The 22,932-nt window shown below is 37.4% G+C and overlaps 1 pseudogene across 1 annotated transcript; it reads right to left on the reverse strand.

Moving 5' to 3' along the window:
* Positions 1-6,033: 6,033 nt before the first annotated feature.
* LOC143567102 (extra-large guanine nucleotide-binding protein 1-like) lies at positions 6,034-9,988 on the reverse strand (annotated as a pseudogene). Its single transcript, XR_013141344.1, has 8 exons — positions 8,991-9,988; positions 8,748-8,888; positions 8,569-8,673; positions 8,290-8,475; positions 8,042-8,210; positions 7,717-7,958; positions 7,388-7,557; positions 6,034-6,740 (listed from the first exon to the last, which is right to left on the reverse strand). The product of XR_013141344.1 is annotated as an extra-large guanine nucleotide-binding protein 1-like (transcript).
* Positions 9,989-22,932: the final 12,944 nt, after the last annotated feature.

Below are 22,932 nucleotides of genomic sequence, written 5' to 3' on the forward strand. Positions count from 1 at the left end.
AGTTTTATAGATTATAGTTTCTGTAGTCTATTAAACGAACCATTAACAAAATTAGATAAAACTCTAAGCGTCGAGACTGCTAGTGGCGAAATCGTTAAGATCTCCGAAGCCATTGAAAACGGAAAAATTCTTTTAGTTGGTTATGTTCTGCCTATTTGTTTGTTGCCCATGAGTCTGGCTGGTTTTGACATTGTACTTGCTATGGATTGGTTATCCGATAACCGTGCTCGTATCATCTGCAATAGCAAAACTGTTGAACTTCAAACCCCCGATAAACGAACGATTCGAATTGAAGGGGACAAAGACGCTGGCCAAGTTAGCATAATTTCTATAATTAGAGCTAACAAATGTTTGAATTCAAGGATGCCTCGAATTCATGGCCTACATCACTGAAGAGTCTAAGCCAAAAAAAAATCAAAGACGTTCCTATCGTTTCTGACTTTTCTGACTTCTTTCCTGATGAATTTCCCGGAATCCCTCCCGATCGTGAAGTAGAGTTTAGGATCGATTTTGTTCCTGGTACTGCTCCGATCGCCAAAGCTCCATATCGCTTAGCGCCAACCGAAATGAAGGAGTTAAAGAAACAACTTGATGAGCTTCTAGAGAAAGGTTTCATCCGACCGAGTTCGTCACCTTGGGGAGGGCCAATTCTATTCGTTAAGAAGAAGGATGGATCAATGCGAATGTGTATCGATTATCGTGCGTTGAACAAAGTCACAATCAAAAATCGTTATCCACTCCCTCGTATCGATGACCTTTTCGACCAACTTCAAGGTGCTAGCTACTTTTCAAAAATCGATCTTCGTTCCGGCTATCACCAACTCAAAGTCCAATCCGAAGATATTCCAAAGACTGCTTTTCGAACAAGGTATGGACATTATGAGTTCACGGTCATGCCGTTTAGACTTACTAATGCTCCGACCGCGTTCATTGACATGATGAACCGTATTTGTAAACCTTACTTAGATAAATTCGTTATCGTATTCATTGACGACATACTTATTTACTCTAAGTCAAAGGCCGATCATGAAGTCCATCTTCGAACGTTGCTTGAAATCCTTAGAACCGAGAAGTTGTACGCTAAGTTCTCAAAATGCGAGTTCTGGTTGCACGAAGTACAATTTCTTGGTCACGTCATCAATGTTAACGGTATTCAAGTGAATCCTGCTAAGATTGAAGCTATCTCTAAGTGGGAGGTCCCAAAGTCGCCAACTGAGATCCGAAGTTTCTTAGGTTTGGCCGGCTATTACCATAGATTCATCGAAAATTTTTCTCGTATCGCCGTTCCCCTAACCTCATTAACACGTAAGAACATCAAGTATGGATGGGGAATGAAGCAACAAGAGGCGTTCGATATACTTAAACAAAAGCTCACCCAAGCACCTATCTTGGCTTTGCCGGAAGGTACTGAGGATTTTGTACTCTTTAGTGACGCATCTCACTCGGGTTTAGGATGCGTACTAATGCAACACAAGAAAGTAATCGCTTACGCCTCTCGTCAACTCAAAGTACACGAAAAGAATTACACAACTCACGATCTAGAGTTAGGCGCCATAATCTTTGCACTTAAGATATGGAGGAACTATCTCTATGGAGTAAGATTTACCGTGTACACCGATCACAAAAGTCTAAAACATATTTTCGACCAAAAAGAGCTCAATATGCGCCAACGGCGATGGATGAAAACGCTCAATGACTATGAAGCAGAAGTGATACTAACTAAATCTACTCGATTTCATCGTTACAATTTAATGTTTCTATTTCCTTTGATGGGTGGTAAATTAATGAATATATCAATATAGGTAAAGCTTCTTTTGTATTTAAGCTGAGTGGTTAGAACTGCTATCGTATAAAAAGTCTTATTTCCAAAATTGGTTCATAAACAAAATTCTCTCAATTATATATATACGACACTAAGAACGATATTTTCAATAGAAAGAACGTTCTCGGGTACGTTTTTACACGTGTATTTTTTATTAAGTTCATTTATAAAAATTATTTTGTGAAATAAATAAAATCAATTTAAGTACATATAGTATAGATACAAGCATATATGTACTCCCATTGTGTACTTGTCATACTCTCTCCCCTAGACTTTCAGTTCATTTAACAATTTTATTTGACATATTACTACCCTCTAGTATTAGTAATCTCTTATAGATTTTCAAGTTTTTTAATATATATACACTATCCTTTTTTATTTTCAATTCACTGTATATTTAGTTGAAATTTATGGATAAATATTTTAGTAATTGGCTTGGAGAGGAAGTTTAGTAATTGACTTGGAGAGTAGTTTAGCAAGACTATAAATAGGGGGTGTATGTTATTGTTTTTTGTGTGTAAAGGAGTCTCTTCTCCATGTAAGTCGTTTGTTAAGTTTGTTTGATAATAAAAGAGTCGTAGGTTGTCACCCAAAAATCTCATGTTCGTTTATTCGTTTGTTTTTTTGTTTGATCTGTCTAGGCTAACATCACCGTCATGAACATTGAACTCCAAGTATCCAATGTAGTCGTTTGGAAGGGCCTCTTCACATAATAAGGGCACACGTCAGGGCAGGGTCGGCCCAATAATTTTTGGGGCCTAAAGCGAATATAATATTCTGGGCTCTTTTAAAAAATGTTTGGGTTCTTATTTCCGTTTTTATGTGATTACCTAAGGAACTTATTAGCTTCAAACCAATTTATAAACTAGGTGAATATTTTCTTACGAAATAAAGTTCGTAACCAACTTATAAACTATATGACATAAAATGGGTTGAGTTCATCAAATAAAACAACAAATCACCCTAAAATATTATGGTTACCTCAACATGTTTAAGATGATATTTTATACAACGATAACTTTTATTAATATGAATGAAGCGTGCTTGAAAAAAAAAATATTAATAGTTAGAAATTTCTTATGCATCAGATCTTTTTTAGCATAGTGTTAAAACAACAAAAAAATTTTGAATTGTTTTCCATTTTTTAGCATTTCACCTTATGGCCTGAGCCATAATGTAATCTTGAAAATAAAAAAGAATTATAGAGGGAGTCGAACATGGGATGCGATTCTAGATGAGATGTATTGAAGTCAAGTTTTGCCAGCAAGCCAACGCGAAAATTGTTAACTAATCAAATAAGAGATAATATATATCAATTATTTATATTTTTGAAATGGAGGCCTCAACTATTTGGGGGCCCAAAGCCCTGAGCTTCTAATGAAGTTGGGCCGGCCCTACGTCAGGGATAGTCAAACTTACAAGATGCTTTGTTATATATATCATTCTCCATGTTTCATTTTGTGTCACATCAACATCACATTACCACCTCCTCTATCATTCATCCGCATCACTCAACCTGTGTTATATTTATATTCATCATTCTCTATCTTCTTATTAAAAAAACATATAAAAAAAATACCTAAACCAATATATGAGTGATCACTCACCAGTCACCGCCCTAAAGAGAATGGTGTGCGAGACTAGGATCGTTTTCACCATGCAAAGGGAAATGGTGACAGAGTCGGCGTGATGTTCCGTTCTCACCATTCAAATGTCACCCAGGACTACATGCCGCAAGTATAACACTTGGTTTAAACATTAAAATTTACGCTTTAACTTAAGTGATAAGGCAACAACCTAACAAAAGACCTTAGCTTGACTCGGGCTCAACTTGTTTACAAATCGAACCATCTAAACAAATCGATTTCTAACAGATATTTTTTTTAAAATACCCACGAGATTTTCAATACTTTTTCATTATAAAATAAATAAATTAAAAAAACAAAGTAGAGGTCAGCAGAATAGTAGAATGCTGTTTTCATACCCTCCACGTCACCAATGGACCACCACCGCCTCCAACGAACACGCTTTTTTTCAACCCCATTGCGGGCCCCTCCATCTGTTTCTATTATTAAAATATCTTTTTTTCTCCAATAAAATATCTTTTTTCTTTTTTTAATTCCCTATAAATACATTCCACTTTTCTATTCCTCAAATCATAAGCAAAAAAAGTGAACCAAAAAAAAATCTAGATAATTTTTTTTTAAAAATATGTCGATGATGGTGAATCTATGGGTTCAAGAACTAACAAAGCTTACTGACAAGATCCAGTTGAAGAAAACAAGTCAACAGCAGCTGCCACCTGCTAACTTCTTCCTTAAATCTCAAACTGATGATGCTGATCAGATTGTAAAGCCTGCTACGGTGGTCATAGCATCTCCGGCGGCGGAGGAGTGGCCGGAAGAGACAGAGTTTTGGCTCATGGATCGTTTTGCACCTTGTTAGAGATTATTATTATTAAGTTAATCTCTACCTCTAGCTTGCTCATGTATATTTGTAATCTACCTTGTAGTATGTGATATATACTATATATGTATGTATATATTTCTTTCTTCATGTAAAAGTTTTTCATATGAAATCTTATTTGCTTTGAGGATCTGATTTTAATCTAGGATATAATTTATTATTGTGTTAATATGTATATACCATAGGGCAAGTATTGCTGTTTGTGCGGTGTTGTTCGATGCAGTTTTGGGTTAAAATTGAATCGAAACTAAATTTGTGGTTTTTTATTTTTTCAAAATCGTTTGGTTTTAGTTTTTTTGATTTTCGGGTTCGATTCAGTTTTGGATTAAGTTTTTTCGGTTATTCTAATCGGGCCAAAAAAAAATTACCGAAGATATTTATATTGGACGTAAAACTTGGGAAGAAAAAGTTTATGGTTATTACAATATTCAATGTTTTGGCCTAAAATATTAAACACTAACAAAATAGTTACATTCAAAATTAAAAATTAAAAGTCATGAATTCAATAACATTTAGTCATCGATAGGTTTGGTTTTAATGGTTAAGGTTCAGTTATTATGGTTTCTCTTTCTTTTTGTTATTTTGGTTCGGTTTTTTTGGTTTTCCACAAAACTCAAAACCAAACCAAAACCAATATTTCGGTTTTTACTAAAGTCCAAAACCGAACCGTCGGCTTCTAATTCGTTTTAGTTATTTGTTTTTTTTTTCAATTTCTAAGCTAATGGTATCAAGTTGTGTAGCAAATTTTTTTGTAAGCTAATTGTGTAGATTTAGGAATATGATTAGAGTGAGTTAATAGCTCAACTCTTTTTACAATAATATATTATATTCATAAAAATAATAAATAGTTCATTGAATGGGCAATCGCTAGCTGAATATTTGATATTTGAAGTTGATTTATAAGATTGCTTAAAATCTAGTTTTGGGTCATGGGCATCTCAACAAGTAAAGTTTAGAGTTTAGACAACATAAGAGCACAAACATTTATACTTGGGAATATACCAATGAACCAAGTGATGGACCCCAGATTCTTTGTCAATGGGCCAAAAAATGAGTAAATTTGATCGGTGAAAATGGGTTGATTAAAATGGGACACAACTGGTAGCAAATTAAAGGTTCAGATTTATTTCTTGTGATTAAAATGGGACACAGCGGGTAGCAAAGTCACATGGCAAGCCTCGTCAACCACTTAATATTCGTTTGGAGCACCCAAAATCTTTGGTTCACACCTATGGATTTCTAAAGAACAAACAAAGTTATATATGAAGACAGAGATCATCAAACAATGATTTAGCTAGGTGCACTACTCAAAAGAAAAAACAAGAAGACCTAGATCATCAAAAATTCTTCTGGAACTTTTAAATTAGTGGGCTTTAACCACACTCAAAAATTCTTGAGAAAGTAAACCTGTTATCCGCTTATGTATAAACATAACGGTAACGAGTTACGGGTACCTAATAAATATGGAATACTATTATAATCGGTTATGAGATTGATATAACTAAAATTGCCTCACATGTGACTCATTGTAATCCCAAACTCCATAGGTGAACTTATGAACAATGATTTAGGTACACTACACTTGAAAAACCTAAGGGTTTTTTTTTTTTTTTTACAAAGTGTATCACATTGTTTCGTTTGATTGGTCTGTTCACCCGAGTCGCTTGTGATCGAACCAAAATTCATTCTTAAAAGCTAACACGTCATGCCATGAGCATAACTCGTGTTGGTCAAACAACGTAATTTATGCCTTTCACTTAGTATATGCATATATTTACTCCTAGTACATATTACATGGGTTAATTAGAAACAAGACAACAATGAAAAAAATACCAGTGTTGGATTATTTCTAAATTAACCACCTTGTATAGTAGTCTCTGTGCTTTGCGAAGACCACTCGATGTTACTAGCAATAGGTTTATTTTCTTCATTTACCCACATCAATACCTCTTTCCCATACTTAAGAGCAGCATCAACACTGCCCGCTTCTAACCCTGTCACTGGTGAAACATAAAGTTTCCGCCCGGTCAACTCACTAAACAGTTTCTTAAACTTAGCAGCAATGTACTGAAAACCATATTGTGCTACAGATGCATTGGTGTTATTGTTTGAGCTTCGATCATCATACGTGTAGTTGGTTATGAACGGATTGAAATCATGAAACCATTCACATTGCATAAGAGGGCTTGTTTTGATGTTCTTTTCAAGAAGATCAAACTTGTTGAGCATTAAAAGGAATGCTTTGTTTTTGAACCTTGGATGCGTGACTATGTTTTCAAAGATGTTCTTGCTTTCCAACATCTTGTTCTTGAGGTTTAAGCTGTTGTAGGTGAAAAACTCGCTGTAAGAAGTTAAGTCAACGCAGTAGAGGACGAGGTCAACGTCTTCAAACATGCCTAGCCATTTGCAGTTGTATCCTAGGTTACTTGAATTTACTCGAATCAGTTCGTACCTGCAAATATATGGCTCACATGCTTACATAAGTAAAATATAGTCAATTTTACATGTGATTAGACGTTTATCATATATGAATACCATGAAGTAATCTCCACGTGCGCATATATAAATTCAAGTACATCACATAACCATGATGTTTTTTATATTTGTATTAGAATCTTAGATACACACACACATAAATGATTGTTCCACATTGGTTCTAACACATTTATGGTTCCGCGTCGAACCCCCCCCCCCCCCACCCCACATGTGTATGTATGTGTTGCGCGCAGCGTAGGAACATTCTTTTCATAACCAATAGTATGTTGAGAATTATGAACCGAGTAAGACATGTACATTTCACTTCAATGGAAAAGGTGAAATAGAAAAACAGATGATTAACTATCTCTCCTCATTCTTTCTTTGATTTTATCTCTATTTTTAAAAAATATATAAAAATGTGCACATATGCATACAGTATATTTGCATATACGCATATTTTCAAAAATAAATCTCTAAAATAATTAATATCTACATGCATTCTAGTCAACTTTTATAATAAATAGTACAAAAATTAAGGCGGTTCTCACAGTCCTCAACATATATATAATGCCTGAAAAACCCCTCATTTCCTTTGTGGTCAACATGTGATATAACACTAACCTTTGCGAAGGAGCGTCACTCTGCTCAGTGGCGTCCATGTAGCTAATTTGTGGTGTTGTAGAGGAAACAGAGAACTCCATTGAAGTAAGCCCATTTGAAGATGTAATACCATCAGCGTAGAGAATGTCCTCATTAGACGGCTCATAAGTCTCACTCGATATTTCAACAGCCTACACAACATCCACAAAACCAATTTCAATACTTTGTAACAACTGTTAAAAGTAATATTAGTAGTGGTTTAAAACAAACTCATATTTGTGTGTGTCGAGTAAGTAAACGGGTCAAAATTTTCAACTTTAACTGCAACAACATGACATGGTAGCACATACCCGAGGTAAGAAATAATCAGCAACTATCGGAAGTGCAGGAAGTTCATCTCGTCTAGCATAAGTTTCTTGAAAAGCTTTATCCTTCCACAATTCCACGACTAGTGGTGAATACTCACGAGTTGCGGCTGGAAAATAGGCTTCCAGTTTGCCTGACTCCACAAGTTCAATAAGCCATTCAGCGAATTTATTTAATTTTTCTGTTAAAGAGTAGATATTTGTCTCGAGGCTTTCAACCGAACTCCCTGAAGTTGAATAAAAAAGTTTCATATTACAATAACTTATAGCGGATATCAAATTCTTGAAACTGTATCAAAACTATAAGTACCAGGTTGATCAACTGGTTTTCTTCTAATCTGAATTGAAGAATATTCTTCTTCGAATCGTTTAAGACCCTCGAGCAGAATACTGATATAAAGATATAAATTTCTTTGGATCAATGATTTAACTTTCTGGCGTTCGTCTTCTGTAAACGGAACTTTGTAAAGAATCTTGGCCTGAAACAAAACAGATTATCAGGAACATGGTATCATTATTGTTTTACATAATAACCGAGTTGTTTCCAGTATGATCTACCTGTTTATAAATGGTACTTATACCAGATTGATCTTGACCAACTAGAAGTATTTTAGTTAGCGGCTTAATATAAGTCTTTTTCTGCTCCAGTTGACTGCCATTGTTGACAATTTCTTCCTCGGATGTGATAAAAGATTTTGGCGGCATTGGCAAGCGCAAGATAATACAAGCCACCTTTATTCCAGGCTGAAACCAAAGGTATCAAGACAAGACAAGCTAAGTTATGTTGTCCTAGTCAGCGTTCAGGAATTAAGTTAAAAATATGAATCAACCACATACCGTCTCCCATATTTTGCCTTTCTTTTGGTTCTGTCCCTCTTCTTGATACGTTCCGTTGTGGCTTACCCAATAATGGGGGCTGCCTTTGTGATTGATACGCGCAAACTGCGTAATTTGCATAAAAGTCGAACATTGGCCAATGAAATAGTCACATATATAAATAAAAAAAGACACCGGACCTTCAACATTAAGAGCTCTCGTTTAGTGATCACTCGATTGTTGAACTTCACATTTGTTTTTCCATTGCTAGCATTTTCGGGTATGGACCCACCGCCAATAGGCAATCCGGGAGTAATAATCTGGCTAGGCTTTCGTCCGTCCTGCTCAAAATTTCACATTGTTATAACTACTTATCAATCTTGTTTATGCATAAAATAATCAAAGCTATTTATGATGATGATTATTATTATTTTTATTATTACCTTTCCCCAAAAACCAGACAATTTATCATACCAATAGCTTCCTGGAACAAGTCCTTTTGGCGGGTGAGAACAAGTTTGCAATAGTAACACATCTTCTAATGAAAGAGCTTTACCATTAACAAAAACGAGCCGATGTGGTACTTGGTTTACTTGACATATTTTTTCATCAAGCATCACTTGTTTAACTTGAAAATCTGTGAGCACTTGCTTCAGAACTTTCGAACATTTCCCTAACTGCGCACGCTTTGACTCATCGATCTGATAACCGATACAAGTAACGCACTTTCTACCTTCGGGCATTGCCCCATCACTCTCAACACACATTTGGTACAGTATTTCGCGTCACATACAATGCAAGACTCCTTCATGGTAAACCGGTTTCCCTTAAGGCAACGATGACACACCCCGTTTTTAATATTAGGATTTGCACGCGGTCGTTCTTGACTCATCATTTCCGACTCACCATAACCGCTTTTGTCTTGAACCATATTGCTAGACTCGGGTTCAACAAACGTCACCATTTGAGTTTTCTTATCATAATCTGAAATCTGTTGGTGTGTCATTTGACCATCTTCACTAACACTAAGCTCTTCGATTTCATGACAATCATTATCCAAACCATCCGAACTCATCGAAAACTCATGTGAATTATTATTCTCTTGACTATCCGAAAACTCTATCGAACCATTCGACCGAAAACTATCTTCCTTAACATTCGACGAAACTAAGTCCGATCGCCTCTTAACGACCGGATACACAACCGGTAATGACAGATTACCGGAATTAGCAGGTGTGGAAACAACAGAAGCTGTTGGAATGCAGGCAACATCAAGTGGAACGGCCTTAGGGATATCGTAAGTAACGGGAGGACCGGAGTACTCGGTTGCGAAGGAGTACTCGACATTGTAGTCGTCATCTTCATCCTTTTTCGAAGGACGAATGGGTAATATAGTTTTGAAAATCATACTCTCTCTCAGTTGAAGCTTAATCTAGTCTAAGTAACTAATTTCAATTTAAATGAATACAAACTTGAATTGAATTGATATGAAAATGAGTTAGATAATAATGAGGTTATATAATAATGTACATACATAATATTATGGAAGAAAAAGAAATGTGAAAATAGGAAATGAGTGAAAAAGTCATGTAGTTGTGTAATTAGATTGTAGACTGAAGACTTAGACTTACTTGAGTGTAACGACTAATTCAACTACTACAACAGTTTAAGCAAATTGTCAAAGTGTAGAGGTAAATTAATTTAAACAATGAGAGTGACGTGTTGTATGGAAGAAAAGAACGAAGACTTGACTTGGAACGATGTCCAATGAATGATATTGTTATATCAGCAGCGATGAAAATGTAATTTCGTGGAAAAGAAAATGTAATGAGGTGGGCAATGTTTGCTAGGTTATAATAATAATAATAATGTGGCAGATGGATGACCGATTCAAAGGGTGGGTTTGAATAAATTGGGGAAACGCGTGGAACAGAGACGAGTGAACAAGTTTGACGATAACTCGGAAAGTAGTAGTAAGCTATTCAATTTCAATAAGTGTTACTTACGTCCAAATATTAAGTATGACTATTCAGGTCCTTTCAGTTTCATAAACCATAACTTCATGATACATCATTTCAAAGTTCAAACCATTGGAAAGTAGCCCTTAAAAATCTTGAATATATAAATAGAAAATTTCTATATTCTTTCAACTTATAAGATTACTTTATTTTATAAATAATGACTTCTCATATTAAAAATTAATCTCATCAAATATTTGATATGAAAATCTTATATTAGTATATGATTTTTTTAAAAGATATTATTTATAATTAATAAATAATTTTATAATAAAAAATAAGTGGGTCGTGGGTCACACCAAACTCAAACAGCTTTTAAACTGGATTATAAATCTAATTTATTTGTGATACTCTTCTATCATCAAACCCTAAGTATATTATTAACTTTATTACAATAAATAAAATTAAAATAAAAAAAAATATAATAATTAGAAATGAATAATGTAAAACAACCCTCGTAATACGGGGGATAAAAATTAGAAATTTTTACATATTTTATAATCAACAATGCATAAAATTTTGAAAATATAGGGGTAACGATCTTTTTAATCACACGTCATGGTTAAACATTATACATTTAAAAATAGTTACATCGATGGTCCATCAACTTCAAAACAAGTTTTGTTCATTTATTAAATAGTTACACATTTAACTCTTATTCTAAACCAACTAATCCCATGACTTTTTATTGATCATAATAGGATTCGTAGATGCGCGTTGCTACGGGTGAAGTAGTTTTTATTTGTTGCTTGTCTTATGTATTTGACATAGATTAGAGCTTAGATTGTGGCCGTAAAGAGAAGTGGCCTTTTGCATAACTAAGCTATTTATAGATATACCTATTTACGGTTGTTTGGTTCAAAATACATTATGTTTTTCACAAACATGATAACTGATGGGTAACCATATTTCATTTTGATCAAAAAGCAGGGCTCCTTGTAGTTGTGTCATACTGATATCCAAAAAAGGGCTTTGTTGAATCCATGGTCAAAATATGGTTATGACTGCGTTAATAAGAATTTGTGTTTCTTGCTCTGGTCTCTGATCATGTAATTAGATAGGTGTTTTAGTTAAGAGTAAGAATGTGAAGGTATACAACCTGAGTCAAAAGAGTTGAGGTAAACGTAAAATGGTGTATTACCGAATTGTTCCAGTTGTGGCCTTTTGCCTTGACCTTTTGGTGCCGGTGTTGTGGGATGAATTGGTTGTGTAACCGATTATGTAGCTATCATGGCATTATTTTGTGCTTCTTTCACGCTGTTGACGGTTACTGTGTGGCTGGATTTGATTGTTACCATCATGTCGATTGGTTTTCCAACTGCCGTGAGGATGGGCGGTGGGTTTTTTTTTTGGTCTTTGTAGCCATGGGTTTTTATCTGGTCAATGCATGATTTTCCAAGGAGTGCTGTTATCGCTTCATTATAGAATGCAGCAGGTATGTCAGTGATGTTATCAGAGTTTGTTGCATTCACAAATTACCTGTTTAGATTATACATAATTGTATGTATATATTTGTTTGAAATATATGAAGTAAAAGTAGTAAAATCAGTGAGCACAAAAGTTGTAATATGCTTACATGTACTTTGGTAGTTTGGTTGTCTTGTGGTCCCCGCATACCAAGCCATTAAGATTGTTTTTTTTTTTGGTGAACATGCTTGGGGCATTATGGACAATGAACATAGAACCATTTTGTGTTCGTTGAAATTTCCTTTATTCATGTAGTACACCTGTAGTTGTTTTGCAAATATATATATATATATATATATATATAATTTGTGTGTATGCAATGAATATTGTCATTTTACTCAGTACGAATAAATCTAGAGCAATGTTTGGGTTTAATTTTGTTAAACGTGTGTTACCGTTTATTGATGAGGGTTTTTTGTCAGAATTTGTGCAAGTGTCAATCGATGTTCTTCGTTTGCTGGTGACATAAGGTTGTTCAATATGTTGGGAAGATATGTTTTGCATGTTAGGTTGCAAGTTTTCAATATTTAAGTATAATTGAAAAGAAAATCAAAAACACAAAGTTTATCCTAGAAGTACGATGCGCAAGAGTTGTTAAATAAAATTTAATCAAACTTTTAGAATGACCAATTCTAGACAGGACATAAAATGAACAACTAACTGTTTATGGTGTTATTAAAGGTAAATAGATAATCATTGTTTTGGTCAAAAATCAACTAAGGATAATATAACCAAATTTGTAAGGTGAGGTTTAGTGCTAAGTTGATTATAACGATTATGAAACAGTTGCAAACACAAACACAAGGATTTGTTACGATGAAAAACCCTTGATCTTGGTCGGATCGCCGGCAGAAAAACCCCGGGTGATGACAATTGTCTATCACCACTTTATTAATATCAAAAAATGAGCATACAAGGTTGGAGATTATGATCAGTGTTTACAATAAAAGCTATGTGTGTCTACTGCTAGAGAGAGTTCTCAATGTATCTAATATGTGTGAAGTGATTAACTAACTGATCAATCATCTCAATATAAATGTAAATAACAAATAACTATATTCCTTACTAATCCGCCACTTTCCGTTATCTCTGTCCACGCTTCTTGACCATATGCTAAACGACTCTAGCAGCGAGATATAAGGTAGAATTGGTCATGCAGCCGTTATATCTAATAAGCACAACACCATTCAAACACAATCATTAGTACAAAAAATTATACCGAGGATCCTTAATCCTTCATAACCTGGAATATATCTCAAGGATAAATGATCCAGAAGTTACAAAAGGATAGAGTATCTTCAGCATAAAATTTATGCCCTAACAATTTCCCCCCAAAATGGCGGGTGTTTATGGGATACAACTGTCGTTTTGAATTTTGAACTGCCTGCAAAAGATAAAACGATTAGACTTGCGTCAGACGCCATTATTATCATTAACCCTTATTATCAACTCTAGCCTGATATATATGCAATTGGTATACTCCTTATAACCACACATCTTCACAACTTAAACATGTATCCTCTTTTCTTCTTTCGTTATTCTTATTGAATAATATTTTCTCTAAAGATATGTCCACCACTTACTCTTCTTCTTCCGATCACTCCGAGTTATTAGAAATTGTAGGTTCCCAGCCTGATCTACACAGGAGTATCTCATAACACGAGGGTGCAGAATCCCCACGTAATACGATACGAGCGTAAGATATATAATACGTTAAGACGATACGCAAACACACGTTACAATACTATTAAACATGTTTGTATTGCAACACTTCAACACGTGATATCACTAATCACAAGACACGTTCTCGAAAAAAAAAACTTTTCTAAACAAGCCGAAGTTAGGCATATATAGGCCTCGACAACTTCGCCTAACAGACTAGGCGAAGTTGTCTTAACTTCGCTTGTCTACAAGTTCGCTTACATCAGGCGAACTTGTGTGACACCATATCTAAAACCAATCTAACACGATTACAGACACATACAAAACACTAGATACTGAACTACTGACATTATGCACCAACAGACTCCCCCTTGGCAGTAGCTTCATATCTCTATCTTCAATCACGTGTCTAGTAATCCCAAAATCTTGTGTCACCCGTCTTCAAGCATGACCGCCCTGTCTGACACACACACAGACCACTCTCTGGTACTTCTTGGCTTCATCTTTCCATGCAGGAATATAGAATATCTTCTTATCGTTTAGCACCTGCAAGTCAGCTTGAGACAAATTTACCAAGTGCATGGGATCATACACTCTCAGAATCTCTTGTTTGTCTTCATCTTCCATAACCGCTTCAGCTGTTTGGCTATCAACATACCACCACTTTAGATTCTTTAACACATCCTTGGGCATTGTCTTCATCGGCACTTCTTTCAAACACCGAACCGGCTTATATTTCATCACCATCCAAGGTTTGCCATCAGCTCGCATTCCTCTTTCCTTATCTTCAACTAGCTTCCCTTTCTGGGACTTTAACAACTCAAACTTTTTCTCTTTCACACTTTCTTTCCACACAATCTTCCCAATAATTCTGGCCATATTATCATCACTTCTATTAATCAACCCCAGTTTAGCCAAATCCTTCACCTCACACTCAGGCAAGGTATTGAGAAATCTCAACATCCTCTTAAAATACTGAATACCATCAAAGCGTTTAATCACAAATAACCTCAACTGTTCATCATAACCAGCAAATAATACCCTTCTTCAACTCAGCATACCCTTTGATATTGTAACTTTTCTTGAACATGGTTGGAACCGCTGGCTTCTTTGTCTTTACAAACCACTGAGCGTATCCTTCTTTCCATCTCGGCTGCTCTTCCCACTCAGACTCATCTAACACATCCATATCTTGACTCACATTTACTTTGTCAACGCCTGGAATATCATGTTCTACACTGTCATCCACAATCTCACCCTCTTCAATCTTACTATCAATCACAATCTGTTCACCTATCTTTTCAATCTCTTCAACAGGTAACACATCGTCATCACCCACATCATCACCACCCAACGTTTCCTCATCATCCACAACCACAACATCTTCACCACCTGATCCACCTGCCGTACCAGTTGACTCCCCCTGAGATGTGGAAGTCCCAAGAGTTTGTTCAGTTCTTGGCAACTCACCACCTGCACCTTTCGATGCATTGGGATCATCGTCTCTATTATGACTTTTCTTTGTTCTCAACTCATCGCCCTTGTAGCTCGTCTCCCCCTGAGATGCTAAGAACTGCTTTAGAGCATCAAAAAGTTTACCGTGTTCAACAAGGAAGGACGATTGGATTTGATTTTCTGCTACAAGGCGCTGGATAGCTTGTGTCTGGATTAGATTTATTCTCGACTGTTCAGCAACCACCCTTTCAAGAGCCGCTATCCTTTCAGAATCAGACAAGGTAGCATCAAAATCGAACCGCATGTGAGAAACGTCTTGAGCATAAGGTGGAGGTATTCCCAGACTGACTGGAGTATCAGAAGCAGGCTGAATAGTAACCGCGGGTGGTAATGTAACAGATATCCCCGCAGTAGCTACCAACGTCGACTCAACAAATCTTGCAACAACCTCCGATGGAGTAAGAGTAGGAGGTGGCAAGGAAATTATCTCCGGAGCCGAAAACTGAAACGTGGTTGGTGGGATACCAAATGATGATGATGTCACCACGGGAACACTGGAGGTGATTGGTACTGTTACAGTCATCGAAGCCGGAACCATGGTTATACCAGATAACGAGGGTGGAGAGAAACGAACCACCCTTGAGCTTTTACCAGCTCCCGAACCCTCACCAGTTCTGGCCCTCTTTGATCGACATAGCAACTGGTCTAACTCCTCCTCGAAGTCAGATTCACTGTTATCTGAGACTTTCTTTCTCTTACCATGTATTTTTTCTTGTGTGACCAGAATCTGTCATGCTTCAACGATATCGTCAGCGGAGGAGTCAGAGTCGGTTCTCTCAGAATCTGCTACAGACATAGCTACCATCGAAACATTCACACCAGATGCCTCAGCTTTTGGTGCTTGAACCTCTGCAGCTGGATCAATCTGCTCCATATCAAAGAACCCTTGGCCACCAAAAGCAGCTTCAAGATCTACCTGTTCCTCTGGAGCTGCAACAGGATCAGCAAGCAAAGCTTGCTGTACCACAGTTGGTGGTTGAGGAACATCAGCCTGTTGCGGTGTCGGGTCCCGAAATTCATCTCCACGAGGAGCAATATAAGCAGGGTTCACCAAATAACCAAACAATGGAGTGTGCCGCGGACGAAGCTCTGGTTTGCTACGTGCGCTTGACGACCTACATTGCGCAAAGATCCTCTTACTTACACTCTCAACATAACGGATGGGACGTCGTTGAGGTAGCATAGGTGCTACATGATTCAAAATCATCTGTAAGAATCTAGGGTACATTAAAAATCTTTCACGAGCGACCGCGCGTCTCTGACGAACGATTTCATAAAACACCATATGACTGAAGCTGTAGGGCTTGTTGTAAGTCAGGGCTGTCATAGCAGACTGAATCGTTGCCCCCATACCGTCAGTACCAGCTTTACGACCTGACATGCACACAATCATCACGTGCATCAGAAAACGCCACTGATCCAACAAGAATCCCTTTCGCCTTTGAGTGTCAACCAAAGGACCCGAATAGCCCATACGTAAAAATGCACCATCTCTGACGGGAGCTGAAAAATCTGTAGGATCATCTCTAGTTTCAGTCCCGAACTGCAAAGCGAATCTGATCTGATCTGCTGAGAACTGCACCTCCTGATTGTTCACTGTGGCGCGCATAACCGGAGGCTCAACTCTACAGTCATATTCTACCGTTCGCCAGAAATCTTCAATATTAGGTAGAGAAATGGGGAGAGTTGTAGTAATAGCATAAAAAATATGTGAGCGAACTAGGAAGGAGATGATCTTGCGATAATCGTCGATACCACTAGCATCCGGATACAAAGTAATGTACATGTTGTGACCCGGAAAGAACTGTCGGTTGTTGTCACCACCTTCGTCACCACCAGCTTCTGCTACAGCAGCCATATCTGCACAACAAACGGTCTAAGTTAGAACATCGACAAAGCAGATCATAACTTTGCCTGTTACCATGTGCGAAGTTATGATAACATCTTATGTGCAGGCGAAGTTAACCATATGGCGAAGTTGAGTGCAACTTCACCTTAACCCTAACTTCGCCTGAGAACAACCAGGCTAATTAATTAATTAAACATGAGCAGGCGAAGTTATACATAAGGCGAAGTTGAGAACAACTTCGCCTAAGCCTAACTTCGCCTAAGCCTAACTTCGCCTGAATCTGAAACGGCGAGTACAGAGGTCCGATCCTGGGTTGTTTGGTGAATTTGTGATTGAAAACAAGAAAAGATGTTACTATGGAGATCTAGACGATTTACTAAGTTACGAACACATTAGAAACAGATTGGTTTATCAATTGTTTAAAAGTTAGCATAAACAATGTCACACATCGAATCACCACGGCCCTTGATTATCACCATTAGTATGAATTACATGTAATACCGAGCCTACACACCTTTAACACGGATTGAAAACAGATAATACGGATTCAAGGATTAAGTACGCCGAGGGTTAGGAGTGTATATAAGTTCGCCGAGGGTTTGACCAGGTTGACCCTTATATAGGTTTGAAAATGCAAGGGCGAAGTTAACCTTAACTTCGTCCCCGTGACAACTTCGTTGGTCAACAGATTATCATTAACTTCGCTCAAGGTCAACCATGGTCAACTTCGCCTCTTTACAAGTTCGCCTAAAGTGTACTCGGAAGCAAAGTGTGCTCGGACAACAAAGTGTACTCAGAAAACAAAGTGTGCTCAGAAGTAAAGTCTACTCGGAAAGCAAAATACTTGTATTTTTCAATTTTTAACTAGCACAAAGTGTACCCGGAAGCACTTTCCTAGCACAAAGTGTACCCGGAAATCAAAACACTTGTGATTTTTCAATTTTCAACTAGCACAAAGTGTGCTCGGAAGTAAAGTCTACTCGGAAAGCAAAACACTTGTATTTTTCAATTTTTAACTAGCACAAAGTGTACCCGGAAATCAAAACACTTGTGATTTTTCAATTTTCAACTAGCACAAAGTGTGCTCGGATTACTTAGTGCTCGGAAACAAAGTGTGCTCAGATTACTTAGTGCTTTTTCATTTTCTTTCACATAACACCAAGCATGCTCGGGAGCAAAATTGTGCTCGGGAGCAAAAGTGTGCTCGGTAGCAAGGGTGTACTCGGGAGTACTTGTGATTTTTCATTTTCTTTCACTTAACACCAAGCATGCTCGGGAGCAAAAGTGTGCTCGGGAGCAAAAGTGTGCTCGGTAGCAAGGGTGTTCTCGGGAGTACTTGTGATTTTTCATTTTCTTTCAATTAACACCAAGCATGGACAACTTCGCCTCTTTACCTTAACACAAGTTCGCCTAACTTAATTTACAAAACAGGACCTTATAAATTTGATCAAAGTGCAACTGTCTTTTAAAATCCTCCGTTAAAGATTTAAACTTTACGATCAAATAACCAAGTGACCAAGTTTTAAACCATAAAACAAAATATGCGTGTGTAAATTGTAGTAAGTAAATAAAAGGGATCAAATTTCAGTCTTGACGAGAACCTGCATGTTTTAGAAAAGATCCGAACAGGAATCATACTAATTAAGTGGCTGTCACATAGATCCATGTTCAGCGGTATTATGACATAAAGAAACAGGTTGTAAGCTGGTATAAAACTTAGTATGGTTTTCATAGCTTCTGTGATACGGATTAGGTTCAATTAACCTCAAAATTTAGATGGACATCAGATGAGAGATTGTGATGCCTCCTATCTATTCTCAAAGCGTATTTGGCTTTCCCCAAGTCACCCCGAATTGACCTCAACCCGTAGTGTCTGATTAAAAAGTAAGTACATATCGATCTTTAGAGTCTTCTTCCCGTTCTCCTTCTTGCCTCTTGGTTGATATTTGAAATAACATAAGCTTCAAAAAGGCTTAACAACATTTTTTTTAAATAAAGATATTAATACAGCTTCAAATAGTAGACGACTGCAAGTCCCGAATCTGGATCACTGCAGGTACTTGACACACCATCTTCTCGGGAATCAGAACACTCACGGGCTCGTGTATGACAGGGTAATCACTTTTCTGCCTATCATTCGGAAAGATGTATATGGAGACATGCACAACTCAGAATGATTCTCCACATTAAATCGAGGAGATTTAGTTTGTATCATTTCTACTTTTACGCACCATAAAAAGCTACCATAACATACAATGGCTGTTCTAGAGCCTTTTAGGCCTAATAACTTCACCAGTTAGGCACACAGAAATAGTTTTTCTATCACTTTCCAAGGTTGGATCAATTTCCTTTAAACATTGTATAGAAACCTCTTACGAAGTTATAGACTTGAAAAAATTATATCATCTCCCCTAAAAAAAATTTAAATTCTATCGCCCCGATCAAGTCAAAGTCTTCAGGTAAACGGCTATCCTGAAGATCCAATGGATCAGCTGGACCGACCACATACGAGTACGTGTCCTTCTAACTAAATATGTACGACTACTTTTCAGCGAAAGAATAAAAACCCATCATAAACCGCCCCGGTCACTTTCAATCATCTGGTTAATGGCTATCCTCATAATCTACTAATAGTAGTAAGGACCAAACATATCCGAAGATGTGTCCTTCAAACTGAAGCAACCGACATAATTCTAAGCGATAGTGATGTTTTTTTTTCTTTTTTTTCTTTTTTTTTAAGAAAAACGGAAAACAAGGTTACTCGGGATTGATCATCCCATTAAGTTCAACAAGATTTTGAAAACGGGATCGGTCAAACGCTTTAGTAAAAAGATCGGCGAAATTATCCAACGAATCAACCTTTTCTAGCACAATTAATTTCTTCTCAGCACAATCCCGTATAAAATGATGACGAATGTCAATATGTTTAGTTTTGCTGTGTTTGACGGGATTGTTAGTTACTGAGATTGCAGCAGTGTTATCAATGCAAATACGGGTTTGAGTGAAATTCAGACCGTAATCGCGCAATTGCTGTTGTATCCAAAGAACCTGGGAGCAGCAGTTCGATGCTGCCATGTACTCTGCTTCGCAGGTGGAAATGGCTACTGAGGTCTGCTTTTTGCACTGCCACGACACCAATCTTCCTCCCAGAAACTGACATCCACCGGTTGTTGACTTCCTGTTCTGATTGCAACCTCCATAGTCAGAATCTGTGTAAGCTACCAAATCCAGTTCTCCCCCTTTCTTGTACCACAACCCCAACTTAGGCTTGCCTTTGAGATACCGCAATATTCTCTTCACTCCCTTCATGTGAGATTTCTTCGGGCTTGCCTGAAAACGAGCACAAAGGCAAACTGCAAACATAATATCAGGTCTAGATTCAGTTAAATACATTAAAGAACCTATGATTGCTCGATATTGGGTGGGATCCACGTCTTCATCACTGTCAGAATCAGCACCCAGTTTGTGGTTGATGCAATCTGGAGTATCAAATGGAGTGCTATTGTCCATCTTGAAGCGTTTAAGCACATCATGGACATATTTTGTTTGATGAATAAACATCCCATCTTTCTTCTGATCTACCTGCAATCCCAAAAAGAAAGTTAATTCGCCCATGGCGCTCATATCAAACCTCTTTTTCATGACTGCTTCAAATTTCTGACACATGGCGACTCTTGATGCAGCAAAAATGATGTCGTCCACATAGACTTGAACGAGTAGAAGATCACCCCCTTTTCTCTTGACAAACAACGTGCTATCGATCTTTCCTCTTTCGAACCCATTCTCAAGCAAGTAATCGGACAATGTTGCGTACCAGGCACGAGGGGCCTGATGTAGCCCATATAAAGCTTTACTCAGTTTGTACACATGATCAGGAAAATCTGGGTCAGGGAAATCCGGAGGTTGTTCAACATACACCACCTCATCGACTTTACCATTTAAAAAGGCACTTTTCACATCTAACTGGAACACTTTCATCTCTTTGTGAGCAGCAAATGCCAAAAATAGTCGAATTGCCTCCAATCTTGCCACAGGAGCAAACACTTCGTTGTAGTCGATTCCTTCTTGCTGATTAAACCCTTTTACTACCAGCCTTGCCTTGTTCCGTATGATTATCCCTTTCTCATCTCTCTTACATTTAAAAACCCACTTTGTATCAATAGCATTTACATTCTTTGGTTTTTCAACTAATTTCCATACTTCCATCTTCTCGAACTGTGCTAACTCTTCTTGCATGGCTCCGACCCACGAGCTATCCTTTAGAGCCATTTGATAGTTATTCGGTTCAATCTGGCTGATGAAGCAGGGGTACAAGCATTCATTTATGATACCCGTGTTTTTAATGCTTGTGTAAACACATGTGTGTTCATCCAAACTTCTTCTTGTTTGAACACCGTCAGACAGATTACCTATCACGTTCTCCAAATGGTGATTTTTGTGAATTGCAGTAGTCTGAACCGGACCAACTTCCAGATTGTTTTCTAAATTCGAAGAGAGTTCATCAGTGGGTGATTGATGTTGAGAGAAAAATGGGTTGTAGAATTCTTCTTCGGTAGAGGCAGCAGGAGTATCAACGGCACTTGACGAGGAAGGTTGACTTTCGTCGTATCGCGGACGTTGCACAAAATTTTCTTCCTCGTCATACAGAATCTGTGAAGCAATTTTCTCATCAACTTCTGCAAAATCCAAGTAAAGTATATTAAAAGATTTGAACAGTTTATCATAGTCGAAAGCTTCAGCGAGTCCCATGCTATGTTTTGGTGATTTGTAACTCGTGATGTCAGTGTTACATACCACCTCAACCTTGATGTTCGATAAATTAAAGACTCTTCTGTTGGGTGTCCCAACAACATATCCGACTAAAATACCTTCGTCGGCTTTCTCATCAAATTTTGAGTTTGTCTTTAATATCGTACATGGGGACCCGAAAGGTTCGAGACCATTCAAGTTTGGCTTTCTACCATGCATGAGTTCATAACAAGTTTTATTTAATCTTTTAACAGTTGAAACACGATTAAGGATATAACAGGCTGTGGCATGGTTCTGGCTCCTTCAATTAGCGTTCTATTCTTCCTCTCAGCCACCCCATTTTGTTGCGGAGTATATGGGGCGCTGTACTGATGGTCTATCCCTTTCTGTAAGCAGAACATCTCCATCTGGTAGTTCTTGAACTCTGTACCATTATCAATCCTGATGTACTTAACCTTTCTCCCAACAATATTTTCAACCTTGGTAATCAAGTTAATTACCAACTGAACCGTCTCATCTTTTGCCTTCAGAAAGTATACCCAAGAGTATCGAGAGTAATCATCGGTTACAACCAAGCAGTTTGACGTTCCACCTAGACTCTTTACATTCACGGGACCAAAGAGATCCATGTGAAGTAGGTCTAGGGTGCTGACAATTGAGTTAACCTTCTTGGAGTGATGAGGTTTTTTGTGTTGCTTTCCCTTCTTGCACGATAAGCATTGTGTTGGTACATGTTTGTCAGTAGTTCATAGTCTTGTAATTGTAATCGAGTCTGTATTGTAATTGTGTATTTGATTATGTTTTTGTTTGTTGAACAAGCGAAGTTGTCAACAAGTTCGCTCAGGCGAACTTGTTGAATATGCGAAGTTACAGACAACTTCGCCTGTGGCGAAGTTGTCGTGTATATATTGATTGTTACAGCCGAATCGTCGAGGTGAAGGAGTTTAGGGTTTCAGTCAAGTGTTCGAGTTTAAGCAGACGTGTTTGCTAGTTCCAGTGTCTGTAATAGTGACTACGAGTCACGTGCTCAGTTAATAATATTACGTGTTTGATTCATTGCTTGTGTTATTCTATATCTACACTCGTAACCTACCTACGCAGGGATTCCGCACCTGCGTTGTTAGA

This window comes from Bidens hawaiensis, unplaced genomic scaffold, assembly GCF_021521415.1.
Source record: "Bidens hawaiensis isolate Kalapana, Puna unplaced genomic scaffold, B.hawaiensis_p1.1 tig00023216_1, whole genome shotgun sequence".
NCBI lineage: Eukaryota > Viridiplantae > Streptophyta > Magnoliopsida > Asterales > Asteraceae > Bidens > Bidens hawaiensis.